Source organism: Panthera pardus, unplaced genomic scaffold (genome assembly GCF_024362965.1).
Source record: "Panthera pardus isolate Hobbes unplaced genomic scaffold, ASM2436296v1 HiC_scaffold_17, whole genome shotgun sequence".
Taxonomy (NCBI): Eukaryota; Metazoa; Chordata; class Mammalia; order Carnivora; family Felidae; genus Panthera; species Panthera pardus.
In genome coordinates this window covers 135,921,917-135,944,266 of record NW_026526732.1, presented here as the reverse complement: position 1 = coordinate 135,944,266, position 22,350 = coordinate 135,921,917, and the positions used below count along the sequence as shown (strand labels likewise).

Sequence of the window (22,350 nt, the reverse complement as noted above, 5' to 3'; positions counted from 1 at the left end):
TGGGCACGTCTATTAATAAAAGTGCTCCAGGGCATGATTTGGTTTAAATACTGCTATAGTCATCCTGTGTTTTTGTAAGATTCCTGTGTTTTGTAAGCAAAGTAAGACCACATAGAAAGTAGTGTAGGCTAACATGTCAAAATAAATTCTAATTGTAGATGAACTGACTGGTTTGTATACGGAAATGGAAAGCAGATTTTTCATTACAGTTGTTTCCTGGAAACATGTCAGGAAAACAAGCAAATAAGCCAACAAACAAACAAAACCCAAAGAACCAGCCTGAGAAAGAGAAGCCTCTCCTTGACAGGTTCAGCATGAAGTTACTTCTCATGGCCTCTAGATGGTGGACTTGGGTTTATAGGGTAATTCGTTCACCCTTCAACAGCTACAGGGGAAGAAATTGAAGACTGGGTTCCTTCCCAACAGTCTTCAAGCAGTACAGAGAATCTTCAATATACTTACTACGTGTGGTACTAAGTGCTATCTGGGACAAAGAACAGAACCAACCTAAGTCCTCTCGTCAGGAAGCTGGTCGGAGAGAGAAACAAGCCTAGAGCAAGAATTCGAACACAAAGTAGAACATGATGAAAGCGGTCAGAGTGGAGACAAAACACGAGAGGAGTTTATTTTAGACACCTCAGAGAAGCAACCGGGGAAGACTCCGTGGAGGAAGAGGCCTTGGAAGTGTGCCTTGAAGAGAGGAGAATCAGGAAGGACGGGCTGAGAGAAGAGGAGTGGCAGGGGAAGGCTTTCCAGGAGTCAGACACAGTCGAGGCAAAGGCCCACTGGCAGCCAGTTTGATGTTTCCTCTTCTCTCGCCCTCACACCTTCTCAAGGGAATAACTCTTGACTCCACCTCTTAAACTTTTCTGGCTGGACCAGAGAAGTTTGAGTTCCTCAAGGTTAGAAGCACAGGTCCAGTCTGCTGGGTGTTCTTAGTTCCTAACATGGTGTCCGGGTCCCCCAACTCAAAATGTGCTTACTGAATATACATATGAACTAATGAATGCATGATAGTCCATAAGCTGTGCTGGGCAATATGGTGGCCACTAGCCAGTTATTTAAATTTAAATCAATTAAAGTGAAATAAAAGTGAAAAATTCAGTTCCTCTCTTGTACTAGCCACTTCTTAAGAACTCAGTAACCACATGTGGCTAATGTGTACCTTACCGGACAGAGCAGGTACAGACTATTGCCATCATCGCAGAAAATTCTATTGGTCAGTACTACGGGAAGGTAAGAATTACCACAATGTTAATTATCACTGAGTGCAATTTTCTTAAGTATCTCTGCGTATGTTTTCTCCTCTCTCTCTCTCTCTGCCTACATGTGCTGATCATTTTCCTGTTGATCCCTGACTTCCCTACTCTGCTGCGGAGTCAGTGTGGATCACTGATTCCTGCCACTCTTTCCCAGGCTCCCTAGGCACCGGGTACATTAACAGGAGACTGGGTACAGGAGGAAGGGGAAGGTCTACCTCCACACCTTCCCCCACCTCGGCTTTAGGAGGTATCCCTGGCAGTGAAAGCATCTTCTCCATATTCCCAGCAGCCTTCTAGGAGGTTCTAGGACCTGCCACAGGCCCTACTTCTGGGGGGACAGGGGACACCAAGTCTTCCACATGGCCCTTCAGCCCTGAGAGTGCTGCTAGATTCCTGCTTCGTTAATTTCCAGTTTGTCTCATGGCTTCTTCAGTTCTACAAACACCTTGCAACCAGTTCCCAGCGTTAAATTCCTTCTGTTGAAGTATCTGGTGTGAGATGTTTTCCTGCCTGGATGCTGTCCGATATATTACGCCTATCCAGGTATCATATTTGAAGACAAGCAGTTATCAGTGGAAAATGAGCAAATATGGACTATCTATCTTTGCAGACAAGAAGTAAACCCTGAAAGTGACCACATTCCCACATCTTGGGTGCAGCATAATTAGCATTAGTTTGCATTAGAGAGGACACTTCTATTATCTTAAAGCCCATTTAATTTTTGTTAATTTTTATCACTGTTACTCTGTTTTCTAGAAAAGGGAACTGAGTCTCAAAGAGGCTACATAACTCATCCAATGACATACAGGCACTAAAAAGAGAAATTCAAAGCCAAGCCCATTAGAAGATGGTGAACAATTGAGGCCCCGCACAAAAACAACATATATTATAGGGTTCCATTTATATGAACTTCTAGAATGGGCAAAACTTATCAATGGTGAAATAAGGCAAACAGTGCTGGCCTCTTGGTGATGGGGAGATTAACTGGGAAGTCATACAAGGGAGCCTGCTGGAGAAGTGGTCTCTATGGTAAAAGGGGAATGGGACACACACATGTATACACGTTCGTCTAAACTCTAGTTAAGATTCCGCGTTACCCTGCATGTAGATTTTACCTCGCAAATAAAGCACTTGAAAAAAACATCTTGCGAAGCATGAGGAGTGAGTAGAGTCATGGAGAGAAGAAGAATGGCAGAGCCCTGGTAATGGCTGAAGCTGGATGACAGGGTTCATCACACATGTTTACTTTGTACGTGTTTGAAATTTTCCATAATAAAACATTATCATAAAGACCACAGAAAGAATCTCTGGGTTTCTCCGGCTTTCAGGCTCAAGCTTTTCCTACCAATCACTTTGCTCCAAAAGCATTTTTATAAGTGTACTCAACCACAGGAGGCCAATTCCAACCCAAGGAAAATACAGAGGAGAGGTACAAATCCACAGGAAGGGGAACGGGGCAACGCATCGGAGAAACCGCCACATCCCAGGAATCGCATTCGATGGAAGAGGCACCATTGCCCTACTCCTGATTTGTAACTCGTCTATCGCTATAAATAATATTCAGGCTGGAGAGAGCAGAGCACGATTGACAGGATGAGGTAGGGATGCAAGACAGGATGAAGATATGCAAATGAGGCAAAGCTCTAGAAGCAGAAAAATTTGTGAGCAACTTTGGGGGAATGTGAGAAAAAAAACACAAAAAAGAGCGGAAGACTAAGATCAGGCAAATACTAATTATTTAAGAGAACAAATAATTTCAAAGTTTCCCTGTGGCTACGGGATGCAGTCTGGACTCTGCAGGGGGAAGGCAAGCCAGATTCCGTGCGAACCCCCAGGGCAAGACTTCTCTCAGGTCTCTCCTGGCTCCTTCTCCACACTGTGTTGATAGCAAAAATTTTACAGCCATTTGCACTCAGCCTGCTGTTCTAGGCTTCCTCAGTTTTCTTCCTGCTGTTCCCTCTCACTGGAATGTGCTTTTCCTCTTTCCTCTTACTCTTTAAGATGCAGCTTAGCAATTATTTCCCTCAGGAAGGGTCCCTGGAACCTCAGCCCCCCTCGCCTCGATGCTCCCTTGGCATTGATGATAGTGAAGTGATCTGCCTGGGTACCAGCCTCCCCATGAGCCCATCCTTACCTCCTCCAGGTTCCATCCCGTGTGATGCATCTCTGTGCTTGTGGTATCACGCCCAGTGCACAGTGTGTGTGTGCTGCACCTTACGTAGCTGTTCTAGAGCTCGTTGTCCTATGTGGCTTGTGAATGCAAAGAAAACAAGATAGTGGCTTTATAGCCTTCCCGAGTCTACTCAGGACTCACCAATGTTCTCCACCTATTATCTCCATTGAGTCTCAGACTCATGCCTTCAATTAGGCTGCCATGTTCTTTTTTTTTTTTTTTTTAATTTTTTCAGTGTTTATTTTTGAGAGAGAGAGAGAGCATGAGCAGGGGAGTGGCAGAGAGAGAGGGAGACACAGAATCCAAAGCAGGCTCCGGGCTCTGAGCCATCAGCACAGAGCCCGATGCAGGGCTTGAACTCACCAGCCGTGAGATCATGACCTGAGCCGAAGTCAGACACTCAAATGACTGAGCCACCCAGGCGCCCCTAGGCTGCCATGTTGTGAAGGAGCAATATTTCAAGTGGGTATTGAGATTGCCAAGGAGCCTCTATCACTACTGGGTCAGATGATTTGGGAATGCAAGATAACAGGATGACGGCAAAGTTCCTGTCACATAATAATAAAAAAAAAAGTGCTTCTGTCAAACATCCACCTCGATGGTCCTTTACCTTATGAAATGCTAAGAATAAAGAGAGGTGAACAAGTACCATCACTATCTGAGACCAAATAAAACTGAAAGTTGACCAGACCACACTCTGAACTAATTCTGATTCAAGTAATTAAATGTTAAGCGTGTGCTCGATGTTACAAGCAAAACGGTTGAAAATATGATCCCAGGGAAACCAGAGGGGGTTTTCAAGGCAGTTGATATCAGAGAATGATCTCAGTGAAATGGAAGAATCTTGAAGAGGACTCAGGACAGGCAGAGAAGGTGAACTCTGTGCCCCTGACTATAATGTGAAATTATTTCGAGCCCCACCTGGGACAACTTGGTTCAAAACTGTTACTATTTTATAAATCAAAGGCAAATGGAGCACCAAATATACTGTATGAGAAGGATAATGTTCCCACTGTACTTGTGATCATTCTAGAACACAGATTCAAACCCCAGGGCTAAGCCTCTCCAAATAGAAAAATCCAACCTTTGCATAAAGCATGACTACAGGTAGGTTCCCTATGGAAAGTGACATTTGGAGCTCTCCTATCTTCTTTTGAAGTTTTTTTACGTAATGCGTTTATGTTTAGTGTTTGACCTGTTATCATTAAAGTCAAACAAAAACAAACAAACGAAAAAAAAAAACTGGTTACTATAAACTTCCACTGCTTTACAGAAGTCCAGTTGAATCCCCTTAACCATGTTTCTGTGAAGATTACTAGACTCTCAGGGAATGTCGTCAGCAGAGGGTTGGGAACGACTTCGTCTAGAGAACTCAGAAGTGGGTAGATAGAAGCAGAGTAAATAGGGCCCTGAAGCAGTGAGATACATTTTTGGAAGCATATTGATGTTGAGAAAGATACTTCCCTCTTTCTGTGTCCTGATCTATAAACAGAATAATAAGAGCTCCCTCGTCTGCAGCTGAGTGAGCACATGTACGTGAAGCACACAGTAGAGTGTTTGGATGTCATGGCAGCCAAATGCATGGTGAGGGGAACGAGAGAGTCTTTCGGAACAGCCCTGAGCAAAGGAAGGCGAGGCAAAGGCCAGCCAGGCTCTGAAACCACAGCTCCTACGGCAGAGGGGAGGTAGGTTCTGTGGGCTCCGGCAGCCTGGTCCACACTCCAGCTCCGTTTCTCCAACTCCCAGACTTGGGCAAGTTTCACAACTGCCCTGTGCCTCAGTTTCCTTGTTTGTGACACGCAGGCCCGGCGCGGGGCTGTTGTGGGGACAGTACCCGGCATGAAAGGGTTCCCCGGAGATGTGGCTGCTGAATTGCGGCTGATGGACAGGAAGGGCAGGGCAGGGCTGGTGCAAGAGAATTGATGGCCTCAGCCCACAGCATTTGGGAAGAGTCACGGCTCCCAGCTCTGCCGGAAGCTGTGCATGTCCAGGGCGGGCGTCTTCGCTTATGAGGCTGACTTGTGCAGCAGACCACGTGGCCATCTCTTTCCTTCTTCAGAGGGCAATCTACTCTGCTCCCGGGGATACATTTCAAATCTTGAGAGCATGAGCTAACAAAACCCTGGACGAGGTTCTCTTTCTATCCCGAGGACAGCAGGGGCTACATGACAGCGGAAGCTGAAGGATTTATAGCTCATTAAACTACCGATCACGAGAGTATTGATTATGAGAAGACGTCAACCCAGAGGACTGTGGCAGGTCAGGGGAATGACGATACAAAGAATACGTGTTTATTGTGCTCACCGCGGACACTAAGGTAGAGAGGAGAGAGGCTTTGAAGATGGGTCCTGCTGGGTTGTACATGCTCACTAACCAATGGTTTGAGTGAATGAAGGAATGAAAAATCAACATTTAAAAGGCTTTCAATAGGCTAAATTATAGGTCAAAAACCAATATGAAATGTAAAGGGGATAGATGTTAAGTGTTGCCCGAAGCTAGACATTTTTACCTGATAAAAAGAAATGTAACAAGGATTCAGGAGATGTCTCAAGCATACGCTAAATAGATAACCATATAATGTGACCTAAACAACGCAGGCTTCAGCCGTGTTATGAAGGTCAGAGCGGAAACACACCCTTTGGAGCTGGCCGTGGCAAAGCCCCATGGTGCCCTGCTTCCGGTGTTCAGGCAAAGCTTTGGGAACTCCACTTACGCTCTGGGGTGGTGCAAAGGCAGAACACAAGCAAGAGCCTAAAAACTATCACGGGGGAAGCAACTCAGGGGATTGGTCATTCTTAGTCTGGGAAAAGAAAGAAGACTTACTGGGGGCATGAAAGCTGACTTCAACCATTAAAAATTTGAAGCGCTGGGGCACCTGGGTGGCTCAGTCGGTTAACCGTCCGACTTCGGCTCAGGTCATGATCTCTTAGTTCGTGGGTTCGAGCCCTGCGTCGGGCTCTGTGCTGACCGCTCAGAGCCTGGAGCCCGCTTTGGATTCTGTGTCTCCCCCTCTCTCTGCACCTCCCTCATTCATGCTCTGTCTCTCAAAAATAAATCAAAGGTAAAAAAAAAAATTAAAATAAAATTTAAAGTGCCGTCAAGTAGATGATGATTAGCTGTATTATTAAATTCAGCAGATATTTATCGAATGTCTGCATTTACAAAGTACTCATTTTGCAAATATTGGTTGCTTACCTCTTCTGCGCCAGGCACCATCCTAGGCGCTAGGGAAAGGGTCTCTCTGCTTTCATGAAGCGGCATCTAGTGCATGATGGGTAAGACAGCCAATATGCAAGTATTGGAAGGAGGAAAGTATGGGTGATGGGTGCCTCACACATTTGCCTTCAAATCTAGTAGGATATGCTTATTCTTTGTTGTTCCATTAATGAGATAAAGACAGACTGTAATTCAATAAAAGGAAGAAAATTTTCCCAATAGAGCAGGGACTCTGTGAAAAAGTAGTGAATTCTTGGGGCACCTGAGGGGCCCAGTCGGTTGAGCGTTCAACTCTTAAAGTTGGCTCAGGTCATGATCTCATGGTTCATGGGATTGAGCCCAGTGCTGGGCTTTGCGCTGAAAGTGTGGAGCCTGCTTTGGATTCTCTCTCTCTCCCTCTCTCTCTGCCCCTTCCCCTCTTGCATGTGCTAGCACTCTCTCCCTCTCAATAAATAAATAAACATTAGAAAAAGTAGTGAATTCTATCATTGGAAATATGGAAAAAAACCCAAAAAACCTGTGTGGCTATCTTTCAGGGATGTTGTGGGGAATTCCCAAGTATAGGTTAAAACTGGATCAGTGGTCCCTAGAGCTTTGGATTTCCTAGACAAGTACAACTTGAAACATGGCAGGTGGCAACACAGGGTCACCAAGTATTTATATTTCTACATATATGAATAGAAACCCAACCATCATTAACATATTTTCATTAAAGAAAGGTCATTGTTTTAGAGACTTATGAAAAAAGAATGACACACTATCAGAATAAGAAATTCTCTAAGAGGGGCGCCTGGGTGGCTCAGTCAGTCGAGCGTCCGACTTTGGCTCAGGTCCTGATCCCACAGCTGGTGGGTTCCAGCCCCGCATTGGACTCTGTGCTGACAGCTCAGAGCCTGGAGCCTGCTTCGGATTCTGTGTCTCACGCTCTCTCTCTGCCCCTTCCCCACTCATACTCTGTCTCTCCGTCTCTTAAAAATAAATAAACATTTAAAAAAATGCTCTAAGTAAACTTGGTGATATTAAAATTTCATAATAATGGCTTTATTTTTCTAACTTTGCAACAGACCATTAAAAATCCCATCATCGGGGCGCCTGGGTGGCTCAGTCGGTTAAGCGGCCGACTTCAGCTCAGGTCAGTATCTCGCAGTCTGTGAGTTCGAGCCCCGCGTCGGGCTCTGGGCTGATGGCTCAGAGCCTGGAGCCTGCTTCCGATTCTGTGTCTCCCTCTCTCTCTGCCCCTCCCCCGTTCATGCTCTGTCTCTCTCTGTCTCAAAAATAAATAAAACGTTAAAAAAAAAAAAAAAATCCCATCATCAGCCTGAAAGAGTTGACAGCCCAGAATTTGACAATGGAACCAGATGACCTTGAAATTCTTCCTAATAGTGTTTCAATGTGTTACGTATCACCATTTACTACACTTGTTTAAGTGTGGGGTTTGGGAGCCGATGTCCATGAATTTAAAGCCACGGCTCGAACTAGCTGTGGGCAACTTTCTCTCACTGCCAGTTCCGACTCCTGTGACAACGGGGATAATGACATTTATTGCCTCGTGGCGCTGTAAGAATTCACTGAGATCACGCAAACGGAGCACTCAGTGCAGCAAGTGGCATGTAGTAATTGCTCAATAAAAACGTGGCTACTACCCCTTTTGGTCAGACTTTCTGTCCCAGAGGAAATGGTGAGGTGAAGGGCATTTCTTATGGATGCTGGTGTCAGTACACAGAACTTTCCATACACCGTACTTGGAGTACTTGGATTTCTGACAAAGGAACAGATCGCCTTTTTAGCATGTAATACTTGAACCCTGCCCCCGATTGCCAGGAAAAGGAAGCATCACAGCTAGCTCCTAAAAGGATGGTTCTCTCCGCCCTCTCCTACATTATCCATTTCCCTACACTCCTGCTTCTCCTTTCTCTTGCCTCCCTTCTCTGGCACTTACTGGCTTCTCCACAGAATGCCTGGCCACTTACTACCTTTTTTCTTGCCTCTTGGAGCCTCTTCTGAATTCTTTCTTTCTTTTTACGTTTTGTTTTAGTTGGTTTGAATTCATCTAGTTTGTGGTGGTCAGTGGAGCCTCCTACATTTTCTCTTCCACCTGCCTGTTTTCTCCCCAGTCTCCCAGGGCCCAGCTTCTCCTCACCTCTTCCCCACCCTGCCTGCAACCACCAGCATGGCCAACACTGTGAGCACACTTTCAGAGTAAATCAGCAAATCTCGCTCCAGGTGAACACGCCTGAATGCTGTGGAAACGTAAGTCCTTAGGCCTGTGTTTTCAAGTCTGAATGATAACTAACGTGCGAGATGACTTATGTTTGAAAGCTGAGCCACACCAGTCACCCCTCCACGGCTCACGCTTTGTGACAATGCCCTGCAGGGTCTATTCAAAAGGATGCGTTGTTCTAACAATAGCTGATGCTTCTCTTGTTTGGTAAGGAAGTGATACACTGTTGTTATTAGCAGTGATCAGATTTAAGTCCTTGACAGGTGCTGAGCACCCTAGAATTCAAGAACTCTATTCGTCAGCAGCAGTAAATCTAGACAAAAAGGTTCCAAAATAAGTTCTTTATACACAGGTCTTAACCGAGAGACGTCAGCGGAGCTTCTACGATTTGGCATTTGCGTAAATTAAAATGTGCTGAATAAGTCCTGCATTACTTTTCATTAGTGCCTATGCCAGTTCCACATTTATGACTTATTAGTTCAAACTGTGGCCGGCCATGCTAGAAGAATAAAAGCAGGGTGTGGTAGAATTATTGAACACAGTCCAATGGATAAAAACTGGTCCAAAAGTCAGGACATTCAGACTCACGTTGGAGATTTCTTATTATAGATATGGGCTATGTATAACTGATTCTTCAGGATCTCAATAGATAAGTGGAAGTTCTTCGCTGCCTGAGAGACTGCTACACTTTTTATTCATGCCCTCTATTTTCCTTTTCCTTTTACATTTTCTATATAAAAAGTAGGTCACATGGGGCCTTGTGGGATACTGTAAGACTTTCGCTTTTATCTTTCATGAAATGGGAGCCAGTGGAGGGTTTTGAGCATTGGGGAGACGGGATCTGCCTTACCTTTTAAACAGGATCTCCTTCATTCATGTGTGGGGACTAGAGCAAAAAAGGAAGACTATCTAATAGGCAGTCGCAGTAATCCAGGTAAGAGATGATGGTGGTGTGGATCCACCTGGGTAGAAGCAGTGGAGATAGTGGAAATGGAAATGGTAGTAATCACGTGCTTTGAAGAAGCAGCGAACGCATTCCCTGATAAGACTGGTTGTGCCTCATGAGAAAAAGGGAAGAGTCATGGATGACTGTAAGAATGTCGGCGTGAACAACTAAAAGGAAGAGTTTCTTGCTATCTCCTGAGATGGGGAACCCTTAAGGGAAAGAAACTGCCAGGGGTCGTGATAGGGTGGCGGTGGTATGGGTCATGAATTGGGCTTAGCTCTACAAGGTTTGCGAGGCCTTGACGGGAGCAGGGATGCCAAAGAGCAGACGAAGATCCAATTTGGGATCTCAGAACAGAGAACCAGGTCAGATACGTGCATTGGAGGGTCACCAGTGCATCCGTGGTGTTTACGCTGTGAGATGGGATGGGGCTAGGGAGAGTGGAAAGGTAGAGCCAAGGCTGAGTCTGAGCACTCCAACTTGAGGTTGAACAGAGGAAGACAAATCAGCAAAGCGGCTATAGCACAGGCCTCGGGCAAGGTAGGATCCTGAGAACCAGATGGAGAAAATGCTACAACGGGGAAGAATCAGCTGTGCTCAAGGCTGAGCTCTTAAATAGGTAAAAAAACAATGTACGTATGTAATCAAGGTAGTGTACTCCTCTCGAAATAAACTAATACGTCTAATATTAATTACACATTTCAAATCAAACTTCAAGGCTAATTCTGCAATATTATGTCAGACCATTTCCAACACCTTTAATAGCGTCTAACCACAAATAAAACTGATGGCAAGATGCATTCCTAAACTTAGCAGAGAAGCATTAGGGCTATGGAGGTTGGCTCATTTCATCATCTCTCTGCTTCCTTTAGCATCTTCCGTGGGTTGTAAAGTCATTTTCCCAATTTGGGAAGAAACATTAACCCGCCAGGGGTGCCATGTTCTCTGGGTCAAAGATTCAGGACTGTGACACATTTATCTGTCAAATTCAGTATCTAGCCATGGGATCCGGGCACTGTGTTTCAAAGCTGATTCTACCCAGATTCCAGATGAACAAGCTGGTGTCTTTCTAACTGTTTAGTTCTGTGAGCTATGTCAGCAGGGGACCCAATGCCCAGTTCTTCCAGTTGGAGTTAGTTTCAGAGCCCTGCATATTGAATATATTTCTAGTTATGCCTTAGACCAATTTTTACCATTCGCTTATTTCAGTGTTTTATCACCTAATTTAGGGAGAAGAAATTCTGCTCCCTTAACCAAGTTGCAGCTAGTTTCTTTTCCCCCTCAATTAGATTCACCTAATGTCTTTGCTCCGTGATTGAATTCCACATTCTCTCCCTATGTTTCTTGTCTGGATCTTGGGCATAAGTTTAGAATCACTTGTATTAACAAGAGAAGATTAAATGTAAGGTCGGTAGAAGCAGTAGGACCAAACGTAGACTGGATTTCTTTATTCCACGGCCTTGCACTGAGGGTTACTGCTCCAGGGTTTGTCAACATGGTGTTCAGAATTGTAAAGGATGCACATCTTATTCTTGCTTAGCTGTGAGAACACCACACAGAAGGCCTACAGACTTCTGGGATTTGGGCCAGAGGAACCATAAAAGAGACACAATAATGCCTCATTCATTCAAAAGACATTTATCTGGTGCCTCGACATGGAATCAATGCCTGTGTCCCCCCAAAATGCATATTTTGAAACCACACCCCAAATAGGATAATATTAGGAGGTGAAGTCTTTGGGAAATAAGCCAAAGGGTGGAGCCCTCATGAATGGGATTAGTATCCTTTTAAGGAGGGGACACAAGAGCTCGTTCCATGTCTCTGCTCTCCACCATGTGAGGACACAGCAAGAGTACGACCATCTGCAAACCAAGAAGGGGGCCCTCACCAAACCCCGGATCTGCCAGCACCTTGATCTTGGACTTAGCAGCCTCCAGAGTTGTCAGAAATACTTGTTTGTTGTTTAAAGCCATCCCATCTATGGTATTTTTGTGATAGCAGCCCAAGCTGACTAAGACATACCAACATCTGCCTGGCACTGTACGAGGTGCCAGGCAGGGTTGAGGTGCGAGGTGCCAGGCAGGGTTGAGGTGCGAGGGTGTCCGGTGCCATGGTGAAGCTGATGAATCTACAGCTCATGTCGATTCTGATCGCTTCAGGCATTGTTCCATATAGGCTATTACATATAATGAGTATCATCCAGGATGACAGAGATACGAAACTGAATAGAATACGTTTCTAGCTTTTAGGGGATTTTTGTTCGTTACAATGATGTCAAAGAGACATCTCTCCCGTCTGATCTCAGCTACAACAACCTTGATGGCCAAAGAGTAAACAGAAACCTAGGGCATACTTCCCAGGCTTGTTGAAGTTACTGTGTTTCACAACAAATGCCCTAGTGTGGCTTCATTCATGTAACGTTCTAAAAATGACAAAATTATAGAGGTGGGGAACAGAACAATGATTTCCAGGGGGGTGAGGGGAAGGGGAGGCCGGAAAGGATCGTCGAAGGGAGTTCCCGTGTAGTGATGATGGAACGGTTCTCTAAGGAGAATGTCCACATATGAGACAATTTCATAGAACAACACACACACACACACACACACACACACACACACAGTGAATAGATGTAAAATTTGGTAAAATCTGGGGCACCTGCGTAGCTTAGTCAGTTAAGTGTCCAACTTTAGCCCAGGTCATGATCTCACCACTGGCGAGTTGGAGCCCTGCGCTGGGCTCTTTGCTGACAGCTCAGAGCCTGGAACCTGCTTCCAATTCTGTGTCTCCTTCTTTCTCTGCCCTTCTGATCATGCTCTGTCTCTCTCAAAAATAAATGAACGTTAAAAAAATTTAAAAAATAAATAAAAATTGGTAAAATCTGAGTAAACTCTATAATCTAGTTAATAGTATAATCCCAATATCAATATCCTGGTTCTGATAACGTACCATAGTTAAGTAACATGCTACCTCTGGGGAAAGCTGAAGGAAGGGTACAGGGGATCTCTCTGTACTATTTTTGCAACTTCTTCTGAGTTTATAATTATTTCCAAAAAAGTAAGAAAAAAAATCATGTATTCATTCATTTAAAACAATAATAATAGGCCCTTTATATGCAAATAAATTACTGCCCTATGATGTTAAAAAGTTTTCATTTTAAGTCAGCTTTCTCTGTCCCAGAGTACCAATAATGAACCAATCATTTTTCACAATCACCTAAGCCATGCGTCCTCATCCAGCTATGAGTTATCACCACCACGTCTTTATTTTAACATATTTGATTCATAAAATTACTATGTGCACAAATCTTTTAAATTTTGCATTCTCTTTCATGTAGGAGTTATAATACTAGGACAATATCCCACGAGTAAATAGACTCATTATTCACGAGTAACAAAACTCAGGAATAAGCTCATTTATCACAGCATAATTTATGATGGCAGAAAACTGGAAACAATCTAAATATTCAATTAAGAACATTCTGACAGACACCAAGAATTGACGAATTGAAGGCAATCAAAATGTTATTGTAGGAGAATATTTAGTAATCTGGAAAGCTGCCCTCAGTGCTTTGCTAAGTGAAGAAAAGTTCTTCAATAGGGTACAGAACAATATGCATACACATGTATTTGCATAGTGAAACAAAAGATATTTAAATGTTAACGGTGCCTTTTCTCTGCATGATGGCATTATAGTGTTTATTTTATTTTTTGAATTATTTCAATTTTCTGAAATGTCTACAGTGAATATCTATTATATTTGTAATAAATGTAAAATGAAAAAACGTAATTCATATATTAAGCCCAGGTTCTGTATAAACCAGTGTTTCTAAGCTGTGGTGAGTCGACAGAGTTCCAAAGGTGTATTCAAAGTGGTCCATGGCTACTACTATGAGAATGTTTAATGTGGTGTTTTCATTTAGATGACAACCTTAACACAGTAATATTGACATCTTCTGGATCATCTGGACGATCATGGTACATCACAGATGACCAGAGCCCATACTGGCATTTATTTTTATGTCTGCAGGGTTGACATGGCTGCTACTCATTCTCACAGACTAATGAGAAAAGAAACAAGTCAAATGTAATAGATGTATTTGTACAGCCTGCTGCACAAATTAGGGTTTGCAGAACTTCCAAGAGAGAAAGTCCTGGAGAATATGGGGCATGCCAAACTCCAAAGAACTTGAGTCAGCATTCAGTACCCAGTTCACATTGTGATCAGTGAATCAACTAGCAAAGAATATCATCAGTCACACTAAATTAGCCAGTGTTTTATAGTGGTTGTTTTTAGTTTTGATTGTATTTAATGTTTGGCCTATATGAAAGCAACAAGTATAGGGACTTTGTGTCTATTTATTTTATTTTATTTTTGGTGCCAATTTTAAATACAGTTTTATTTAAGACATTGCATTTTCCACTTACCATACAGTGCTTATAAAGTGCAATGTTTATTTCCTTCCCCTGCACACACATTCCATATTCAAGTATCAAGGATGCCTAGTTTATTTACTACAGCAGCTTGACTTTAAAACTTCCATGGCATTTGCTGCCAATTTGGGTCCTTCAAACGTCTCATGCAGAACAATGCTAGACCTATTCTCAGGTTGGCTTAATCAACCTCTTCAATGGTGGGCACAGAGGAGGCACCACCAGATGGGGGAGCTCCACCACCAGGGAAGCCCCAAAACATTCCTCCCAGCACGCCTCCTGCGCTCTGGTACAGCTTGGTCATGGTGGGGTTGCAGACTTTCTCTAGCTCTTTCTGCTATGTTCAAATTCCTCCTTATCAGCAGTCTGGTTCTTATCAAGCCAGTTGATGACTTCATTACACTTGTCAAGAATCTTCTGTTTGTCCTCATTGTTGATTTTGCCCTGAAGTTTTTCATTTTCAATGGTTGCTTTCATGTTGAATGTGTGAGATTCAAGTGAATTCTTGGAAGACACCTTGTCCCACTGCGTCTCATCTTCAGCTTTGTACTTCTCGGCTTCCTGGACCATGAGCTCAATGTCTCCCTTGCTCAAGCAGCCCTTGTCCTTTGTGATGGCAATCTCGTTCTCTTTTCCTGTGCTCTTATCCACAGCAGAGACCCTAAGGATACCATTAGCATCAATATCAAAAGTGACTTCAATCTTAGGAAAGGGGTAGGAATGGTGGTATTGCCCTTGATAAGGCAGGCATGACTCCTCTACCAGTTTCAATGCCAAGAGAAAGAGGAGTGACATTCAACAGCAGCAAATTTTGAACATTTTCAGGTATTTCTCCAGAAAGAATGGCTGCCTGGGCAGCTGCATCATAAGCAACAGCCTCATCAGGGCTGATGCTCTTATTCAGTTCCTTTCCATTGAAGAAGTCTTGAAGAAGTCTATGAACTTGGGAATATGGATAGAACCACCCACCAGGACAATATCATGGATCCAAGACTTATCTAGTTTGGCATCCCAAAGGGCTTTTTCTACAGGGTCCAGGGTGCCGTGGAACAGGTCAGCACTTAATTCTTCAAACTGGGCGTGAGTAATAGAGGTATAGAAGTTGATTCCTTCATACAAAGAATCACTCTCAATACTGGCCTGGGTGCTGGGGGGCGCCTGGGTGGCTCAGTCGGTTGAGCGTCCGACTTCGGCTCAGGTCACGATCTTGTGGTCCGTGAGTTCAAGCCCCGCGTCGGGCTCTGGGCTGATGGCTCAGAGCCTGGAGCCTGCTTCCGATTCTGTGTCTCCCTCTCTCTCTGCCCCTCCCCTGTTCATGCTCTGTCTCTCTCTGTCTCAAAAATAAATAAACGTTAAAAAAAATTAAAAAAAAAAAAAACAACACTGGCCTGGGTGCTGGAAGAAAGTATATGCTTAGCACATCTGCGAGCAGTATGGAGGTGACGGACTGCCCTCTTGTTCTCGCTGATGTCCTTCTTACATTTACACTTGAACTCTGCAATAAAATGGTTGACCATTCGGTTGTCGAAGTCTTTTTCACCTAAGTGGGTGTCTCCAGATGTAGATTTGACCTCAAGGATCCCCTCTTCAATAGTGAGAGCTGACACATCAAAAGCGCCACTTCCGAAGTCAAAGATGAGCACATTCCTTTCAGCTCCAACCTTTTTGTCTAAGCCATAAGCAACAGCCACAGCATCTGAGTACACTGAGGCCAGCAACAGGTCAGCATCATTGCTAGCTTGACGCTGAGCACCATTGAAGTAAGTAGGTACTGCGACAACCGCCTTGGGAACAGTCTTCCCGAGGTAGGCCTCTGCAATTTCCTTCATCTTTGTCAAAACCAGAGAGGACATCTCTTCTGGATAGAAACAGTTTTGTCTCTCCCTTGTATTCTGCTTGGACTTTGGGCCTGCCAGCATCATTCACCACCATGAAGGGCCAATGCTTCCTATCGGACTGGACAACAGCATCGTCGAATCTACGTCCAATCAGGTGCTTGGCATCAAAAACCGTGTTGCTGAGATTCATTGCGACCGGATCAATCAATGGTTTGGTGTCACTAAAGGTGACATAACTTGGGGTGGTTTGATTTCCCTGATCATTTCCACTTTCCTGTGCCGGAAGACACCCACACAAGAGCAGGTGGTGCCAAGATCAACGCCCACTGCAGGGCCCTTAGGTAGAGTTGCTTCCGTGTGGTCCCTGCTCAGCACAATCTGGAGAGCCAGCATGGCGTTCATGGACACCCTGTGCCTGTTTAGCTTTGTGTTGTATTCACTCAGGCAGCACATTGTGAAAACTATTAAATTGAAGTCTAGACATTTTGTTTTCCTTTTCCATGTGTCTGCACACTGCTCGGGTTTGAGAAACACTGTTCTAGAACCAAAAACATTCTGGGGCACCTGGGTGGCTCAGTCGGTTAAGCGTCCGACTTCGGCTCAGGCCATGATCTCACGGTTCACGAGTTTGAGCTCCGCGTCGGGCTCTGCGCTGACAGCTCAGAGCCTGGAGCCTGCTTCGGATTCTGTGTCTTCCTCTCTCTCTGCCCCTCCTCTGTTTGCACTTTGTCTCTTTCTCAAAAATAAATCAATATTAAAAAAACCCAAACATTCCTTATGCATGAACACAGTACCTTTAGAAGCTACATAAACTCAGGGCACTAAGATGTCACTTAACACTGACACTCCCAACAGCATGTCACTAACCGAGAAGTGGATCCAGTTGCAAAGTTGGTCGCGATATTATTTGGCACCTCAACTACATTTTTCTTCTTCACAGACATTGTATTAAACACCATGTTAGGGTTCCAGATCAGTTGGCCAGAGCCCTTTTCATATAAAGTGTTCCTGGACCAGGAAGAACGATATGTCCTGGGGTACATTTGAAATCCCTTCTTTTTTCATTAGACCAGGAAACATTTTATAGCAGAGGTTTGGGGCTACCTGTCCTTGCCTTCCGCTTCATTCCAGGCCAACCTTTTCTATAAATCTAAGCAGCTCTTCCTCCTAAAAGCGTTCCCTGCCACAAAACAAATGCTATTATATGTTCATATAATTGCCCAAGGTTTTACAAACAGCTTGACAGGGCCTGTCTTACTGATTCCTTATATTGCAGCAGCTTGATACATAAGCATTAAAATTCTCATCTTATAGATATTGAAACTAATTTTCAGAGAGGTTAAGTGACTTTCCCATGGTCAAACAGCTAGTAACAAAATATGCCTAAAGTAGAAGTGTTTGATTCCAATTCTCCGATTTTTCTTCCCCAACCCCTGGGAATAACTCACAACTATTTCTCTTTCCTAGGTCATTAGGAGGAGTAAAATGTTTAGTTAACAAAACTTCTTCTGCATGACGAATAATAAACACTTAACTCCCTGAGATACTTGCATTTTCAAAGCAGAACGCCAGGTTGCCCAAATCTATAACATCAAGAACAGCGGAAAAGATGTGTTTGTTTCCTAGGGTTGCAAATTACCACAAACCCAGTGCTTTCCAACAACAGAAATGCATTCTCTCACAGTTTTGGAAGCCAGAGGTCTGAAATCAAGGTGCTGGCAGGGTTGGTTCCTTCTGGAGGCTTCAGGGCACAGTCCCTTTCCAAGCCTCTCTCCTAGCTCCTGTGGCTGCTGGCTGTCCTGGATGTGCCCTGACCTGCAGACACATCACTCCAATCCCTGCCACCATATTCCTATCACCTTCTCTTCTGCGTTCTCCCCTTCTCCTTTCCTCTTCTCAGGACACTTGTCATTGGATGTGGGGCTCACCCTCATCCAGGAGGATCTTATCTTGAGATCTTTAACTTAATTATATTTGCAATGACACTTTTATCAAATAAAGCCCCGTTCACAGGTTCTGAATGGACCTACCTTTGGAGGTGGGGCACAATTTGAACCACTGCACGAGGGTAACTCCAAAGTGAACACTCCTGTTCCTGGAATACATGAGGCAACTCAGCAATCCTATATCCCACCCACTATCTTCTAGCCAAAAACAAATGTCCTGCGTCTGGAAATTTCCTCCAGGTTCTGGATTCCACCTCTGGTTTCCACCTCTAATTTTTGGTTTCCCATCTTTATGTATTCTGCCAAAAACTGGAATCTCTTCTCTACCTTGTCTGTTCATGCAACCACCTCCACTGGGAGGGCTGCCTGGTTTTCACTGGTTTCTCTACCTGGCATGGTCTTCCACTCTCCTGGATACTTACTCAAGTCCACTGAATCCAGACTTCCAAGAAAGCTCATTGCCCACCCCTCTCAGCCTCAACTACCATTTATCTTGAACCAGAATGCTAACATCGGGGAGACATGCCTGGTTGCTCTCAGAGGTGAAGGCAGCACTGCCCTGCCTGGGAATCAGTTTCTCCCATTAGTTCCTGACAGTTGATGCTTTTCGTTGCTTCTTTCTTTCTCTTGCCCCTGCCCTCACATCGGCATCTATTCCTGTGGCCCAGAAATCCCAGGACATTGTCCATGCCCCACTGCATGTAGGGGAGACCTGGCTCAGGGCTCCCATGGCCACTATCCCATAGCAGTGGGGCGAAAAGGTGGTACTGGCCATTTTCAAGAAAAAAAAATGACCAATATTTGTAAGAAAAGAAAGGCTTCTCTCTGCCTTGGACCCTATTCTCTATGGCCGGTGGCACTTCTTAATATACCTCCTCCACCGACCACCGGAAGGAGAAACACCCATGATGGTTGTTAAAAATGCACCTTTCTGAGCCCAATTCTAGGCCACTGTAACAGAAACTCTGTGAAAAGACAGAGAACTCAGTTTTTCAGCAAGTTTCCTAGTGATCCTCTTACAACTAGATTCCAAGAACCGTCACCCAGGATAATCAGAGGGACAAAACTCAGCCATGCTTCCCGGCATCAGCAGGCAACTTCTGCTCCCACACAGAACACTTCCTGCAGCACGAGTCTGCCCACAGTTTCGGATCAGAACCTCCTGGCTCCAGAATCACCTTTCCTCCTCTGTCCTTAGCCCTCAGGCAGGAACCAGCCCACGGTCTTATCTCTTTCCGCTTTGGTTTTGGGGAAGGTGTTGCCCATCCCTGCAACTGGGCCATTCATTGCCAGTGCCCCCCAAGAGTCTCCTTTGAGTTTTGGAAAGAGGGTCGAGATTTGGGTGCCTTTCCCCACGAGCTCTAATTATCAAAGGTAAGAAGAAGTGCAGAGAGGAAAAAAGAGCTGCACAAGATGCCCCAAACCTATCCCCAGGAGGAGGTGTGCCTGCCCGACTTTGACTTGTGTAGTGCAGGAGGCGGGTCCGTGCGTGCGGCCCCCAGTCTGAGTATGCTCAGGTCAGTTTCAAAGTAACTTGTGAACTGTGCAAGCGGAAGTAGTGGGTGTCACTTTAATTTCTGCTTGAACATCTCCCTGAAGATTTCCAAATCCTCCACAATCATTAGCACATCTTCAGGGATGTGGCAAACGGCTTTAATTGTAAATATACATCTACTGATTCACTGGACAATGAAAATACTCATCGTCAAGTCAGATGTCTTTCTTCCACTCCCAGCAGAGCCCAGAGAAGTCGGATGCCTGAGACTTCGCCCTTATAATGAGGTGGAAGCTTGTGTACAGACGCATAAATAAATAAATAAATAAATAAATAAGAAAGCTCTGGAAAACAGTGCTTGTGATTTGGGGAACTTGGTAATGTTGCCACTAACATATTAGGAATGAATGCATCTGAAATGCTGAAGTAGCAGAAGTTTGAGCACAAAACCCAAAAACTTGAAAGAACTGGATTCAGCCTACCAACCAGCACTTAGTTACCCAGCACTTATTATGTGCTAAAAAAAATATTTTACATGTGTGTTGTGTGTCTAGATAAGTGTCCGTGTGTGTGTGTGTGTGTGTGTGTGTGTGTGTGTGTGTGTGTTGCAATAAAAAATAGTTCTGCAAGCTCCGACTGCTGGGCAGTTCTTGACCTTGGATGTTTAGCTTTTCAAAGGCCTGCTGGCTAGATTTCGGTTAGTGGGATGCACCATTAAAGGGTGGTATCTAGAATGTATTTTTCATTCCTACGTACCCTTCCCTGCTCCCACACTCTTTAAAATAGATCTTCACACAGAAAGAATTATTAACAGTAGCAAAACTTTTACATGCACAGAAAAAGGTTTACAAAAACCTCCCAAGATAATTGTATCCTGCTGCACAGTGAGCAAGTGTTCTGGGCCTCTGAGGGGAGGATTTGCTACTTGGTATTTGTGTTTTAGGGCAGGGTATGGGGGTAGTGGTATAATCTCAGAGGAGACGATCTGGAAGGGGATATTGTTACTCTTTTGATCACAGACCATGCTGCTTGAAATATTAATCTTTGTAACTTCATAACCACTAAGTATTTATATCTAAGGTGCTATACAAAGGTAATTTGCTATAAAGTGAGTACTACACTTTTGCTTATGTTATTTGGGATCTGCTCATGAAAGCTGTTCTCGAAACCCTGCTTTTGTTCGCACTGACCCTCCGGCCTGGTCTAGAGTACCTTACTAGCTATATATTCAATTCTTAAATGTGGCTTGGAATAGAAATTACTCTAGAAATTTAAATAGAATCCACGAAATAAGTATACTTTTAGTACAGTTTAGAAATGTAGTTCTTTGATATACATCGAATATATTGGTTTTGAATCTGTCAATTTCTTTCTAATACAAACAAACTATCAGATGTTAAATGTTGCAAAGGCAGAAAAAAAGGTTAACCTGGTAGTAAAATGGAGGGCAGGGTCTAGGAAATCTGAGATATATGACACTGGGCACACTGCTTCCCACATTGTTATATCAGCTTCCCCATGGAAATCTATAGAAACACACACACACACACACACACACACACACACACACACACACACACAAAATAACCCCCTACAAGACTGTACCACAGATATTATTTCCTTTTCCACATACCAGCGGTAAAAGCACCCACTTCCCCAAATTCTGAGCAGTTCTTTCTTCTAAAGAAAACCAGTTACGATCTCATGAGTGTAATTAATTACAAAAGTTAATTGCAAAAATTACACAATAGCTGGATGCAACCTATTTTGCAATAAAAGATGGCATATCAGTAAATTTAATCTGCAAAGATTCATACTACCATCTTATAACAGGCTTGGGAAATTTGGATATGAGAGTCTCCATGCATACTCAATGTAAAAAAAAAATAAAGATAGATATGTAATTTTCTCAAATAAAGTCATTGCTCCAAATCTCATTAAATTCTGGCAGATATTTCTTGGTCTGTTTCATTTCTTTCTTAGGCTTCAAATACGCTTATCAAAGCCATAAACCTTTGGTCCAGTCCTCACTGATCTCAGCCTTCACAGCATTAATGATTTTGATGGGAGACCAGGGACGGCTGTTTGAGGTTTATAGTAATTTGAAGCAAATGTTTCCATCCACTCTTTCTGTTCATGTTCATATAAGACTCAAGAGAGAAACAGGTCTTGTGCTCTGCTTTTAGTAAACCCTTTGCTTTAACGTAAGTTGTCTGTGAACACTTTAAAAGACACACTTCACACTTTTAGAGGCCACCTCCTTGAATGACTTGGCTACAAATTATCAGTGAACTTTCAGTGTAAATAACAGCATTTTAATCCCTTCTACTTCATGCTTTATTCCCATCATGTTTCAAAAAACTAGACAAGTAGCTGATGGTTTCTCTGAAATAAAAATCACCCTATTTCATTTGGAGACTAGGTATACAATTAGGTATGGGGGGATTCAGGAACAAATATCCAAAAACTAAGTCCTCCGACCTTCACTGTCCACTAAAGGTGACAGAGACCTCTAAAGTTGACCCTAAAACCCCAAAGTCTCATGGGGAGCCTGGGTGGCTCAGTAGGTTAAGCATCTGATTCTTGGTTTCAGCTCAGGTCATGATCTCATGGTTCATGAGTTCAAGCCCCACATCAAGCTTTGTGCTGACAGTGCAGAGCCTGCTTGGGATTCTCTCTCTCCCTCCCTCTCTCTCTGTCTCTCTCTGCCCCTCTCCTGCTCTCTCTCTCTCTCTCTCTCTTGCAAAATAAATAAATAAACTTAAAAAAATTTTAAACCCCAAAGTCTGAGCTCCTGGAGCATGGGAGTGAGATGGCATTGTG

At 43.9% G+C, this 22,350-nt stretch overlaps 1 protein-coding gene and 1 pseudogene across 3 annotated transcripts in view; both read right to left on the bottom strand.

Annotated features, from left to right (window-relative positions):
- RCAN2 (regulator of calcineurin 2) overlaps positions 1 to 22,350 on the bottom strand; it is a 273,968-nt gene that overhangs the window by 161,279 nt on the left and 90,339 nt on the right. The window lies entirely within an intron of this gene.
- Positions 12,625 to 21,092, bottom strand: LOC109271369 (heat shock cognate 71 kDa protein-like; annotated as a pseudogene).